Below are 16173 nucleotides of genomic sequence, written 5' to 3'. Positions count from 1 at the left end.
TAAACTATTGTTGTTTGAAGCAATCATGGAATGCTAGCAGTAGTGTCTGGGAACCCGCTCTGTCAGAGAAGACTGCGACGTCAAGATGAATGGTTGTAATCTCTCTTTGATATTAATATATGCAACTATCAATTGCTCTCCTACAATGTTTTTTTATATTACATATTCGTTTCTTCATGCTTCTTGACTCATCAAGTAGGTTGAATTACATATTGTCTATTATTATGTTTGTGTGTTGTTGTTGTTTACTTGTTTCAGGAACTTGAAAAAGGAAGTGAGAGATTGTGGAGCAAGCAAGTGAGGACATCATCAAGTAGGATAAGCGACCAAGAGGTAGGCCCTCTTGATTGATTCTAACCTAAGCAAATCTTCCATAAAATGTATCTGTTGTGGCTAGACCCATCATCAGGCTAGAGGAATCCGTTCGTGTCTACACTTATAATTTTACTTCACCACAAATTGGTGACTCCACTGGGGATCCCAATCCTTCTGTTTTTCTTGGATTGCATGATTTCGTGAGGAATTTTCTAGTTTCACATTTTCCCTTTGGTTTTGTTTCTTTTCTCTTGCTTACTGGTTTGATTCTAAACTTCATAGTAGCGGATCTGGTCCCTATTTCAAAGTTTTTTATTTTTTTCTTACCTCCCTCGATCAGCGTGCTTAATCCACCGACACTCGTGTCGACCAGCACAAGTCACTGAGAAACAGTCGCGTCGACCAACCTTTGGTGCTTGTTTTCAGTTAGGCAATCACGTTGATGCTTGTAAGTGAAGGTTAGGCGTTGACCCCAATCTTGGCCAGTGTGTTCTACTCTTGTTATTTTGACCCCGTAAGCCTTTTGGATTGTTTTCTCCCTGACTAGAGAGCTTCATTTAGCCTGGTTCATGTGTTTTCTTGGTTTATCCCACCCTATGATGTGTTAATTCTGGCCCTGTGTGAAGTTATTTTTTATTTTTTCTTTGAATCCCTCAATCGGCGCTATTTTTGGCCAAAAAGCCGCACTGATAGGCCATTAGCACCAGTTGTGGTACTGGTCAGTCATGCAGATCGACGCTACTTTTGGCCCAAAAGTCACTCTAGTCTCTGAGTTAAGAAGAAATCAGAATTTCTCCCATTCTAGTGCCAATGTGTGCTGACTCTCAGACTCTCTTCTTCCGCCCATAAGTGACTAGGATGTTTTTTTTTCTATTGAATGAGTGAAAGAGTCTCGTTTTTTCTATTATTTCAAGTGTATCTTTTCTCTCTCCGAGCATTGATTACATTTCTTGGTTTGTCGATTGAAGCTTTTATGTGTTTGGTTTTTTCGATTCAAGGGAGAAGTTTCTTTTAGTTTGATTTATCATGCTTTGGATTTGATTGATGCTTGTTTGTTCAGAATTATGAAATTTTCATTAAATTTCTTTATGTGAAAGATTCATTTTTCATTTTATGAAAATAAGAACATCATTCTAGTTTACTTAAGTGAAAATATTGCATTAGTAACATCAAAAAGATGCTAGAATTGCATCAGAATAGGCATGAAAAATGAAATGAAAATTCTTTTGTTGTTAAGGGAAGATTAAGTGCATTTAGGACATGCATACATGAAAGAATTCATTCTTTGATTGTTGCATTGGTTGTGTTCTCTCTATCTCTCAATTAGTGAAAAATTTCATCGAAGACAAAGATCTCTTTTCTCATATAGCTGCATCTAGGAGTTTTCAGATGAAAGTGGTAGGGCCTTGTAATTGAAACCTAATTCAAGATCAACCATTAAAATTTATTAAATTAACCTAAGGAAGCATTGAAACTTAATGCTCACATTTAGTGGTCTAGGCTAGAGATGTGTTCCAGCGTCTTTAAACCTAGCAGTTGTCGTTAGCTTCGGCATTAGACAATGCTTGTAAAGATTTGTGCTCCCCGTATGGTTGAGTATATAACGGGAGACCCCTCTAGGCTGCAATCCTTTATCCATTGGAAGCCAAGTCTTCCACCTTGCAAATGTGATACACCGAACACAACATTCGGGGAGATTGCCTATCCGTACTTCTTGGTTCGCCTGGAGGTATTCTATAGTTCACAGTTGTCTGGTAATCCTATTTACCTAGATCATCCAGAGCAGTCATTTGATCTTTTTGACTCATTAGACTTAAAATATCATTCGAGCACTTGTCCTTCCGATCTTGTTTCCAATCAAAAGTGATAGAGTCACCTTTTGTCCTTTTCTCGACTCTTAAAATATGAAAAAGCAAGTTTTTTTTCAGTGCCTTAAAATTAACTACCCATGAAATATTCCTTATTAAATTAATCTTCCTTAGTGATTCTTTAGGGTTGATTACATGGAAACATTCCCAAAGTCTACCGGTCAAGGGTTCCCCTTGGATGGGAATCCTGGTCCTTTTCCTTCTTTTGGAAATGTTGGTGTTCCTTATATGGTGATGTTGTCCCTCCCTAGGTTAACCATTGGTTTACCTGTTTGGTTATTTATGACCTTGGGGGTCCCAAGTGTCCTCACTCCTGTGCAAACATCTCCTTCATTTGAATCATGTCACATTGATTCTAAGGTTGACCCCTTGCCTTCTTCCCCCATTTCTTCACCCTCTTGTTATACTTTGCTTGGTTAAAGTTTGAAATCCAGTAACCAGGAGGCTAAGAAGAAGACGAAGACGAAGAAGTCATATAAGTGAGAGGCCAACCGTGCAACTATTACTCTAAATGCACCCCTCATCGACAAACCTTCTGATCCTTCGCGGAAGGTAAAATTCCCTTGCAAGCTATGTAAGGGTGACCATCTCCTTCAGGACTATCTTGGAATTCCAGAGTCTTAGAGGTATGGTCTCAAAACCTGAACCGACCATCCCCGTTGACCTCTGGTGATCATGTAGATGTTACGCCTTCAACTAATGATGGTAAGAAAAAGGGAAATATTAGATTCCCCTGTAGGTTATGTGAAGGAGAGCATCTTCTTAACCTTTGCCCTCTTATGGATAAAGCTTCCAAAGCTTTTGAAAACCTTGCAGTTCCTCAACCCAACTTCCTATTGGTTATCAAAGGCTTTCTTCTAACCCTCTCCTAGTTGGTAAAGAGATTGACTTGGATTCATCTCTTTCCCGTCTTGCTCTTCCTAAGCAAGACTCTCTTGTGTCTCTTCCCAACCAACCATTGGTCAGAAAGAGTGTCGACTTGGTTCCCCCACCAGTTGCTCACTCTGTTCCGAGAGAGAGTGGTGATCATATTGCTCATGTTCTTCTCGTCTCCTCAGATTCTCATGAATCGAAGAGTGACCCTCCCATCCCAGTTGTTCAAGAGAGTTCTTCTCCTATTCTTGTACAGCATGGGGGCAATCATATGATACCCCCACCAAGTAGTTCTATCGTCTCTTTCAATTGGGGTCCATTGATTGCTTTCCACCTCCCATCTTATGTGCCTTTCCAGGTCATAGTACAAGCCTGTAATATGGTATTACCTGGCACTATATTATATGAAGGTGCATCGGTTAGCATCATTTCTTCTACTACTTGGAAATATTTGGGCTCCCAACAGCTTGTGCCTGTCACCCAGAATCTGTTGTCTTTCAATGGAGGAACCAATTATCCCTTAGGGATCCTTCAAAAATTCCCTATTACTTTGGAAGGGAAGACCGTTTATATAGATGTGATGGTAGTCCAAGGTCCTTTAGATTTCAATCCTCTCCTTGAACGCGACTATGTTTATGTCATGGGAGCTCTTGTTTCTTCGCTTTTCTATGTGGTTTGTTTTCTACATGTAGGGAGAATAGTGACAATTGATCAATTTTCATTCATTGGTCACCAGGTGCCTCCTTTGCAACCATCATCCCCTATCAGCTCTTGTTTGCAAGCAATACCTTCCCTTCCACAGGTTAATTATGTGGCTACCCATTCCGTCTCCACGTTTATTGATGATCACATAGATGGTATAGTACATTATGTACTGGGGGCATTGGAACTCGATTTTTCTTTGGTACCAAATGACATGTATTCCTCCCAGAGCATGGCCCTTCCATCTAGTGAAGACATCTTGGGAGCCATGTTCTCATATGGTCCATGAACAATTGTATGACGATAGTTATTTTACTGTGTCAACCTCATTAAAAAATGAAACAAAGGGTGTGAGGATAGTTCCTGGTCTTGTGTCAACCTCATTAAAAAATGAAACAAGGAGTCATGAGGATGGTTCCTTTTCTTGTGTGAACCTTGTTAAAAAATGAAACAAGGGATGAGCATAGTTCCTTGTCTTGCAGCAAGCTTGTTAAAAAATGAATCAAGATGTCCAAGAATAGTTTGTTCCTGTATCAACCTTGTTAAAAAATGAAACAAATCCCTTTTCCAAATCAAGTCTTTGATTAATATCTCGTAAAATCCCAGTTGAGTCTTTCTAGCATCTTGAAAGTGAACCTTCATTCCATCCATCCAGTTGATTGAAATGAAGCTTGGGGCATGTACCTCGATTGAGTCATTATGCTAGGGGCATGCAAACTTATTTCATAGTTTTTCATTTCGAGCTTGTGTAAACATGAAACTGAATCCAAGAAAAGTTCTCCATGGTTCAAGCTTGTGTAAAAATGAACCCATGCCCTATTTACATCTCGTGATTGCCATTTTTTAGCTAATTTCTACTAGATGAGACTTGGTTGTTTCATTTCGTCTCCACCATCTCTTTGGCCGATCATATGCTTTCACTTATTTGTTATTCCTTTCCTGAGGGACCACAACAATGAGTGGTTTTGTTATCCTCTTGACCATTACATGTTTTGAGCAGTTCCACCATTGCTGGAACCAGTTTCTACCCTTTATACCACTCATTCCTCCAAGATGAGTCACCTTTAAGGTCTTTTCTCTACTCGTAAAACTCAGATGAAAAGATCACCAAATATTTTTCCCTTTTGACTCGTTAAAGAGAATAAAACTGGGGGTCCGCTCTTAAACTCTTTTCCGACCCTTTAAAAATGAAAAGATAACCAAGCCCTTTTAGTTTGGAACTTGTTAATGGATGTGAAACGTCATGCACCCAGTATAATTTTATCCCTTTTTCGGGCTGGGAGCCACTATTTACGAAAAGGGTACTCCTTGACTGAAATGGTCAAGCAGTTCTCTCAAGTATTGTTTTCTACCTTTTCAGTCTCGAGAGACACAAATGTATGAAAAGGAACCATGTGGAGTTTTCTTTTATGTGTGTTTTTAAAAATCTATAAACATGAAAAAGATATCGAGTTACACCTTTGTCGGATTCATTAAACTATTAAACAACATCATATTCATCACCATGACGAACATGAGCTTCTCCTTCCTAGGGATCATTAAACTCACTAGGTCAGATTCGTCCGAAGGATGAAATTATAGTGCAAGCATTTGCTATCCCCTTCAATCTTGCAATTAAAAATAATTAGGGTACCTGCCAGAAATGGGGGGGGAAATTTGGAAATTTATTAGTCATCTCGGAAGCTCACTCTTGAACATGGCACTCTTTGCTTCATGTCGAGTTGGGACATCCTCCTTTGCATCGATGACCTTCCTGGGTTTTGGCTGTTCATTTTTTCCTTCCATTTGATCTCTTCCATGTCATCATGACCACGGATCCCATGGATCCAAAAGCTGCCAAACTTCTAGTTGTGTCACCGATATGTTCAAGAGTTGTCCTTCTGCAGTTACACTTACCTATGATTCTCTCTATCATACAAAATCATTTTTTATCCTCTCGTCTCGTATTGATGATGTGGGATTCATTATGGCCCTCCTTCGACACAATCACTTTCTGTTGACTTTAGATCATTATCGGTGAAGTTGACCGAGAGACTCCCTTCCAGTACCTTAGACCTTGCATGCCCTAATCGCAATTTCTTCACCCTCAATGTCAAGTTTACATCATTGGCTTTTGATTGAGTGATTTCACGGGTGTTTGACTTCAGTTCCTGTATTCACATTCTGTAGATTGTGCTGATAGTACCTTGAGGACCATTGTCATTATTGGTGGTTTCTCTCACGCTTTTTAACACTTTACATCATTGACTGGTAATCAAGAAACTTTCTAGCATCTTCAACGTCAAAACATATATTCGCATGCTAGGATCTATACTTTGATCGGGTCATGTTGGAGTGCAAGACCCTAGACACAGATCACAAAAATTCCAGGTTCCGAAGTGATGTGACATGGTTATGATGATATGCATGTCTTTATCAGATGGTTGACTATGACTATACCATGAGTTATCATATGTGATTCTTCTCATTATTGGATGGTTGCGACCATACCTCGGTTTCATTATGATCCTCTTTGATGGATGGCTGCACCCATACCTGGATCCATTTACATAATCATTCTCTAGATGGTTGTGTCCATGCCACGTTTAATATATCATTTTATAAAGATTTTAGTTTATGTATATGTATCTATACTTGCTTGCAGGTTTTTCGACGGTAGACCGGTTCCCCGCACTGATTTATAGAACATTTCATCCCTCACTCTGGTGCAGCCTCCAAGCTTTAGGGGGCATCTGTTACAAAACATTTTGTAACTGTCCCTAAACTCCCCATTCCTTGATCCTGGAGGACCTCTACAGTGAACCCCGCATGCTTTTCCTTCATGGAGAAACTACCACTATGTCCCTCTTCATGATCAGATCATTTCCCTTTTGCACCTTTTCCCCTGAAACTTATGTTTTCCTAGTTTACAAGAAAAACGCTAATGACCTTTGTCTCCCTCGCAATGATGTGCAGAGATTAGCACTATTCCCCATGTCAATCGGTGCGACTGAGTTGTATTCCAGTTGCGTCAGCCCTGTTATGGAATTTTTTTTAAATTAGAGCCGAAGCTTCCAGCTCTAGAAGATCCATAGTGGAAGTTTGGTAAATGGTTTGGCCAGATGGGGTCAAGGATGACAATTTGGGCTCATTTCCCCTATAATGATGAAACTACCTCAAGGGATAAGTCCTTTTCCCATGAGAAGAAGATCCATATCCCATCCATATTTCCTATATAAACCTCCCTTCTTCCCAAGCACAAGCTAGTCAGAGTGTTGGCTGAGTGTGAGTATACTATTTTGATTAGATAAGCAAGTTATTACTAGTTGTATCCATCTAGTTGTGTGAGGGAGAAGTGTGTTTGGCTTGGAGTGAAGTCTAAAGGGAAGAGCCTTTAAACTATTGTTGTTTGAAGCCATCATGAAATGCTAGCAGAAGTGTGTGGCAACCCAGTCTTGTCAGAGGAAGACTGCGACGTCAAGACGAATGGCTGTAATCTCTCTTTGATATTAATATATGAAACTATCGATTGATTTCCTACATGTTTTGTAATATTACATATTCGTGCCTTGATGCTTCTTGACTCATTAAGTAGGTTGAATTATAATTTGACTCTTGTTATGTTTGTGTGTTGTTGTTGTTTACTTGTTTCAGGAACTTGAAGAAGGAAGAGAGATATTGCTGGAGCAAGCAAGTGAGGGCATCATTAAGTAGGATAGGTGACCAAGAGGTAGGCCCTCTTCATTGATTCTAACCTAAGGAAATATTCCATAGAATGTACCTATTGTGGCTAGACCCATCATCAAGCTAGAGGAATTTGTTTGTGTTCACACTTATAATTTTACTTCACCACAGGACTACATGGGCACAACAATATAATAAGGGGGTTGCACTAATAACAATAAGTGGTTAAACTAGTAGTATAGGGACCTAACATGCCCCTCTCCTTCAAAAAGTGTTGTACTCAATGCTTGAGTAGTTCTAGATGCTTCTATATAAAATTCTTGTTCTCCCATGTGGAATGTTCAGCGGGTAAGTTCTTCCATTTGATGAGATACTCTGAAATTGATCGATTTCGTAGCTATCGAGTTCTTGTTTCTGGGATTGATTCAGGTTCCAATATGATTTTTCCTTCCTCATCAAGTTCTGGCAATATTATTTAAGTTGTGATCTTCTCATTAGGTAAGGTCATCATTTCTCAAGTGCATGTAGTCTTTCCAACATTTCCTTCTCATAAATAGCTTTGTTTAAATACTTTCCTTTGATTGGAAGACTTTAAAAAGAAATGGGTCTTTATTCCTACGTTAAAACATCACCAATTCTATTTCCCGAGTCATCACATTCCAGAACAAAGGTTTTTATGAAGTCTGGTGTAGCTAAGACTAGTACTTGGCACATTGCCTCTTTAAGATGTTCAAAGGCTTATGTTGCTTCTAGAGTCCATGAAAATGCATATTTCTTCAATAACATTTTTTTCAAAATGTCTTCAGTCTTCATTCTAATTTGATGATATCCTGAATGAATATCCAATTTGGTAAAGTAAAATAATCCATGCAATTAGTCCAATAATTCATCAATTACAGGAATGGGAAACTTATATTTAATAGTGAGCTTATTGAGCTCCCTACAATCTTGAAACATGCGCCATGACCCATCATTCTTGTGCACCAATACTGCTGGAGCAGAGAAATAACTTTGACTAGGTTGAATTATGCCAGCCTCTAGCATTTCTACAACTATTTGTTTAGTTTCACTCTTTCGGGCATAAGGATATCTATAAGGCCTGATGTTTGGAGGAACACTTCCTAGAATCAAATTAATAGCATGATCATGATCATGAATAGGTGAGAGGGATTTGGGAGTCTCAAATAACTTGGAATGATTATCCAAATTTTTTTGTAGATCTGGAGAAATATATGATTTCGACGTGGGAACCTCTAGTGAACATAATTGTGAAATTATGCCCCATTGTTCTTTATTTAGAATATTTTTCATGTTGTTAGGGATGATTATCTTTCCCGATTTCCCTTTGATACCCCTTAATTCAACTTCCTTTCCTTCCCAAAAAAATTCAAGAGAGATTCTTGAAAATTAAAAGCTATCGTACCCAAAGATTGTAGCCATTGGACTCCTAGTACAACATTTGCACCACCTATTGGAATGGAAAGCATTAGACTATTCAAGACATATTCTCCTATGGATAGCTTGATATTATGGAACTTTCTAGAGCAATTTATGGTTCCTCCATTTGCAACCATTACTTGACACTATGGTGTTGGATATAGGAAGTAATTCAATTCCTTGGCTATCTTACAACGAATAAAATTATGGGTACTACCCGAATCAATCAACACTATTACCTTTTTCTTCTTGATATGCTCTTCTGTCTTGAGAGTTTGAGGAGTTGTAATTCCTACTAATGAATTACAAGATATAATCAAATTCATTTCTTCTTTCTATCGGGTTGGTTCCTGGTGTATATCCTCTTCTTTTGACATTTCTTGATCCTTTTCTTCCTGGTATTTCACTGATTGAACCTTCTTCTTCTTGATATGTCCTTTTATCTTGAGAGTTTGAGGAGTGGTAATTCTTGCCAATGCAGTAAAAGATATGGTTAGATTCGTTTTTTCTTTCTCTAGGGTTGTTTCTCGGTTTATATCCTCTTATTTTGACGTTTCTTGATCCTTTTCTTCATCCTCTTCACAGTCTATGTAAAATAATTTCTTCTCAGCACACTTATGACCTTTAATGTGTTTTCTATCACAATTGTAACAAAGCCCTTTTTCTCTTTTTTCTTCCAATCATTGTGGTGTAAAACTTGTAGGTTGTGGAAGGCTAGGAGAAGCAATACTTCCATATTTATAGTTGTGAGTGGTAGAATTCCTTGTTTCCATAATTTTGTTTTCCACTTTTCTTGCCAACCTGTATGCCTTCTCCAATGAATCAGGTTCCCAAAGGCAAACCTCATGTTGGATGTTATATTTTAAAGTCCCTATGAAGACATCAATCCTCTTCTTCTCTGGAATATAATTTACCCTTATATTAAAATTTTGGAATTCCTCAATGTGCTCAACCATTAAACCATTTTGTTTGAGATTTATCAATTCGCTAAAGAAGGTGTTGTTCTTTGTCTCCTCATAACGTGTTATCATTTCCTCCATGAAAATTAACCAGGTGACAAGTGCTTTACGAGAACAAAGCTCTCCATCTCTAGTATCCAATTTACCGGATCCTTGGCATCAAACTTCCTCATATCGCTCTTTTCTTGATTTTAGGAGCTTGACCTTGAAATTGTTGTAACTCTGTAATTTTGGATGTTTAAGTTCTGAAATATTGACCTTTGATAGCCCTCTAAGTCTTGTTTCTAACTCTGCAATTAATATCGCAATTGGATTCTTGAAGAAAGTGTTATGCCCAATCTCCCACGATGACCTAATTATAGACTCGTTCAATAGAGTGAACTTGTACGACGTGCCACGTGTCACTATTTCGAACTTAGGTTCTGAAACTGACACCCAAAAAACTATAGTTTGCCTTATTTCTATCGCTTTATACAAAATTTGAATCAAATGATCTAAGAGAGATTTATGACGATCTTCCTTGGAATGTAATTCCGAGTCTGTAGAAACCCTAAATTTCTTGGACTATATCTTAGAAAATATAGCGAAACAAGATCTAAAATTTGGGTCCAAGCTTCACCATGATTTCAACTCGAATGGGTTTTAATTTCAAAGTCAGAAACTTCATAGAAAATGAATTATAGAGAACATTCCACGATTACCTATTTGAGATGGAATGTTGGAGCTTGCAAAAACCCTAACTTCCTCAGACCATATATCCGAAAATATAGCGAGATAAGATCTAAAATTCAGACCTGAGGTTCAAAACAATTTCAGTTCAAATTTTTTTTGTTTTTGGCTTTTGAAATGTCATAGAAACAAAGTTATAGCAAAAATTCCATGAATACCTATTTGGAGTAGCGAAACCCTAGAATCCAAAGCTCTGATGCCAAATGTTATGAAACCATCTCACAAAACAATAGAAAAGAGAGATCAACACCTTCAAAATAAGCCTCTTCGAGGGGGAAACCTCCTTTAAATTACACAAATGAATAATTCTTCGATGATACAAATGACAAGACCTCCTTTCTATATATAGGACTCTTAGGGATCATAATATAATCAGAGCCGACATAACAATAATAATGTAAAGGCACAATAATAACAATAGTGGGTTTCTATTGGGCACAATAATAACAATACGGGGACTACATGGGCACAACAATATAATAAGGGGGTTGCACTAATAACAATAAGGGGTTAAACTAGTAGTATAGGGACCTAACACATAAACACACCAAGTGATACCCACTAGGATAATTTTCCCAACATTCAGCTTGGAACAGTTGTCCCTTGACCTTGGTATTATTTTTTCTTTATTAACTTTTATGACATGAAATTTTAACCTGAGGTTGTCACAAGCCCCTCCCCCTTAGGGAAAAACCATCCTTAGTGTTTTATGACACCTACAACCAACAAAACTACTGAAAGAAAAACATAATTCCCATGGAGCTTTATAACCCAACTCTTTCCAATATTTATAATGAACAACTTGCTCAAAATCAAAACCATCATGAAAAACATGACAAAATGACAAAAATACCGCTTATTGGAGCTTTGTAACACAAGTCATTGTGGTATTTACAATAAAAACCATACATGAATATGTACATATACCAAAATTGTTTAGCCTCAATCAATAAATAATGAAGGATACATATCTCACATCTGGTCAACCATATCCCATGTAGATTCATTAGGCCCAAAATACTTCCACTGCACTTTAACTTACTTGATTGCTATGTTTTGGAGCATGAATTGTTTCCACTACTATATGCACTGAGGTTCTGACTGGAATTATACTTCTGGTTCCACCTGCAATATAAACCAATCAATAACATGATCAATATCCTTTACATATCCTTTAAGAAATTTAACATGGAAAACATCATGGAATTTCGTTATCAGAGGTAGTGCAAGTCTGTAGACCATGGGTCCAATCCTCTCAAGGATTTCAAAAGGCCCATAATACCATGGTGCCAACTTGGCACATGATTCAATCCTCAAGGATCTCTTCTCAGGCTTCATGCACAAATACGCATGCTCCCCAACCTGATACCCTTAAATTCTCTGTGCTGGTCTACATAACTCTTTTGTTTATCCAGTGTTGTCTTTATATTATTCTTTATAACTTGCATTTCATGTTCAATGTCTTCCAACATGTACAGTCCAATAAGTACCATGTTCATTGGATCACTCCAGATGATGGGAGTATTACAACTCCACCCATAGAGTGCTTCAAATAGACTCATCCTCAATGACACCTGGTAACAGTTATTGTAAGAAAACTCAACCAATAGAAGGTACTATTCCCATCTCCTCGACATATGCACCACATATATCCTTAGCATAAACTTCAATATCCTATTGACCCTCTCTATCTATCCATCAGTTTGCAGATGGTAAGATGTATTGAAGTCCAAATCTATCCCCAATCCTACAAATAGCTCCTTCCAAAATGCGGAAGTGAACTTGGCATTCCTGTCCGACACAATATTATTTGGAACAATATGCAATCTCATGATATCCCTAATGAAGACCTGTGCCACCTCACTAGCTGAATAAGTAGTCTTCAATAGAATGAATTTAGCTACCCTTCTCAACCTATCTACGACAACCATGATAGAATCATGCTACCTTGATGTCCTTGGAAGACCTATAATGAAGTCCATGAAAATGACCTTCCATTTCCATTTTGTAATCACAATAAACTGAAGAAATCCACCTAGATGCTTACACTTTTCTTTCACCTACTGACTGTCCAAACATCTAGGCAAAAACTATGCCACTTCCTTCTTCATATTCACCCAATAGTAGAACTTCTTAACTGCTATCAACGTATTCTAATACCCCAAATGTCATAAATAAGGCTTGACATGAAATTCCCTCAAGATAAGCTTCTTGAGATGTCGTCATCCAACACATAGATCCTGTACTTCGATCTCACCAAGCCATATGTCGCGAGATGATAGTCCACATCATGATCATCTATACCCTATTGTAAATTGTGCATAAGTTCCCTGTACTTGTCATCTTTCTATCCTGCCTGTAACATTCGATTTTGTAAATCTATCCCATATGATCTCACTGATGTAAACCGGTTTAGCTACACTTTCGTGTTGAGAGCATATGCAACCTTGTTCTCCTTACCCTTGGTGTATCTAATATTGAGGTCAAATTTAATAAGGGTATCCAACCATCTAGCTTTCTTGGCATTCAAATTTGGTTGGTCAGCTATGATTTCTCATCAACACAAACCTCCTTTCGAGAAGATAATGTCTCCACATCTTCAAGGCATGAAAAATAACTTCCAACTCAAGATCATGATTCACGTAGTTCTACTCATTCTCATTCAATTCCCCAGACTCATATCATATCAAATATCCCTCTTGCATAAGGACTCCACCAAGCCCTCTCTTTCAAGCATCTGTACACACTACAAATTATTTATCCAGATCTGCAATCTTTAACACTAGATAATTTTTCAACAATTACTTTAACTGTTCAAAACTGGCTACATGCTCCTCTGTCCATTCAAACTTCTTATCTTTCCTTTGAAATGATGTGATAGGATAGGTAATGCATGAGAAGTTCATGATGAACCTCCTATAGTAACTTGCAAACACCATGAATTATATGACCTCATCCACATTGCTAGGAGTTTCCCATTCCATGATAGCTCTTACCTTTTATGGATCTACTGTTATTCCTTCCTTGGAGACAACATGTCCCAAGTAGTGCACCTCTTTCTGAAAGAAATGCACTTGCTAATCTTGGCATACAATTGATTCTCTCTTAGAAATATCAACATTGTCACTAAACGCTTGACATGCTATTTCGTATTCTTAGAATATATCAGGAATATGTCATGAATGAATACAATAACAAACTTGTACAGATAATGATGCAACACAATATTCATCAAGTACATAAAAGTATCTGGATCATTAGTCAAACCAAATGGAACTACAACAAACTCATAATTCCCATACCTGGTCTTGAAGGAAGCCTTGTAGATCTCCTATTTTTTTATGCATACTTGATGGTATCCTAATCTCAAGTCAATCTTTATGAACATTGTTTCTCCCTTCAACTGATCAAACAAGTCACCCATCCTCCACAATGAGTATTTTTTCTTAATCGTCACCTTGTTTAGTTGTGTATAATCAATGCACAACTTGAGAGTACCATCCTTATTTTTCACAAACAATATTGCTACACCCCAAGGTGATACAGTTGGCCTAATATATCCCTTATCAATCATTTCCTTCAACTACAACTTCAACTCTACTAACTCTGGAGTGCTCATCCTATAAGGTTCCTTTGATGCTAGTGTCACCCCTAGTACCAACTCAATGGAAAAGTTTGCTTCCCCACAAGGAGGCAACTCGAGGGTCTCTCCTAGAAACACATCCTAAAACTGCTCCAATATAGGGTACCTCTTGATGATTTATGCATCCTCAATATCCTTACACTTGTTACTAAAAATATCAACTGCAAACATTACACACCCTTCCCTTCAAATGTGCTTAGCCTTCATATTTGTGACCATCCTCACCAATATAGGCTTGTTCTTTCCCTACAATATTCTCTTTTCCCCATTATCATCCCGACACTCAATAGCCTTGTCATAACAATCTAGTTTGGTCCTATGAAGATGCAACCAATCCATACCCAAAACCATACTATAATATTCCGGTGGCATTACATTCAAATGTGTTGTAATAGGCATACCATTCAACTTGAATGCACAAGATCTTACACAATATTGAACTCTCTTCTTACTACCTGTAGCCAACTACACCAACTAAGACTTTGCATGCACTTCTTTTCTCAAGACACGCTTATGCACCAAGTTAGTATTAACATAACTATAATTAGATCCAGGATCAATCAAAATAGAAATAACTTGATCAAAAATCTTATTGTCCATCTCATTGATAGATCCCTAGTGATCCACCTACCTATTGTCCACATATGCATAAGTCTTAAGAATACTATGATAAACATCCCCAACTTTCTACACCTCTTGAGCACTATAGATTTGAGACATACCTCCCTATTACAATGGACAATCCTTCTTATGATGATTTTTGCCACATATCGAGCATTGCAATAGTCCTCTACCATCACCTCTAGTCTGCTACTCTCCAGGCTGCAGCCCATGCCCCTTCTCAATTGTATTGAACTTCTTGTAAGGAACCACATTTTCTTTCTCACCTACATCTTAAGGTCTTCCCCGCTTTGGTGGCAAATTCCCTTTAACTTTATCATTTCCTTTCGAGTCACACTTATGCTCATCTTTGCACTTTGACTGCTCATAACAATGCTTTAGCTTCCTGATGGCTTCCTCCAATTATCTAGCCTCATCAAACTTAATATGGTCTCTATATGTTGTTGGAAACCCACTGATGAACCTCTGAATCTTAGTCTTCTCCTCCTTAAGATAAGGCACATACCTCAACAGCTCCAAGAACCTGCTAGTGTACTCATCATTTGTCATAGAACCCACTTGTAGCTCATAAAATTCTTTATCTTTGTCATCATAGTACCTCAATAATAAGTACTTATTCTTGAAGAGTATCTCGAACTCATCCCAAGTCAACTCGTCTACCCGAATTCCCTTGACATTCTTCATATATTCCCACCAAATATATGCTTTCCCTTTGATACTGAATATGGCTATCTTGCATTTTGTGTTCTCTGAATAGCTATGAAATCTGAAGAATTTATTCATCCCAAGCAACCATACCTTTGCATCTTCTTCCTTCTTCATTTCTCCACCAAATATAGGTGGCTTGACTTTATTGAACTCATCAAGTAAGTATTCACCCCTCCTATAAGGATTATAACAATGATAACTATGATGATGCCTACTAGATGAGGAAGTATAATGATACCCATACATATCAATCCTCCTATCAGGTGTATCCAGTGATCTGCCACCTCTAATTGTATCCCCTCTATCCGATTGGTATCTGGACTGAGACCTACTACCATAATCTCCATTAGTTTTCACTTCTTTTTCTTAACTGATCCTCAACTGCCCATGTTTCTGCAACTCTGATAAGCTCTAGAGGGTCGCTAGATTAACCTCTACTTACTTATCCTAATCCCTTGCAAGTATTTCGTGAGCCTCAACAACCTATCATTTTCTTCTTTTCAACTTCTAATCTCTTCCCTCAAGCTCCTCAAGGTATCTTCTATACTAGGAGAATACTCTTCTCCTTGCTGCCCAACTGATATGTAGGGAGAGTCACGGGAATTGTAGCCTACCATTTTTCTTGTCATAATTAATTATCTTCTTCCTATTTTTT

Source organism: Pinus tabuliformis, chromosome 4_2 (assembly GCF_031772625.1).
Source record: "Pinus tabuliformis cultivar Carrire ecotype Pingquan chromosome 4_2, CPIR1, whole genome shotgun sequence".
Taxonomy (NCBI): domain Eukaryota; kingdom Viridiplantae; phylum Streptophyta; class Pinopsida; order Pinales; family Pinaceae; genus Pinus; species Pinus tabuliformis.
The sequence above is the reverse complement of the archived record's forward strand: the minus strand, read 5'-3'. Positions refer to the sequence as shown.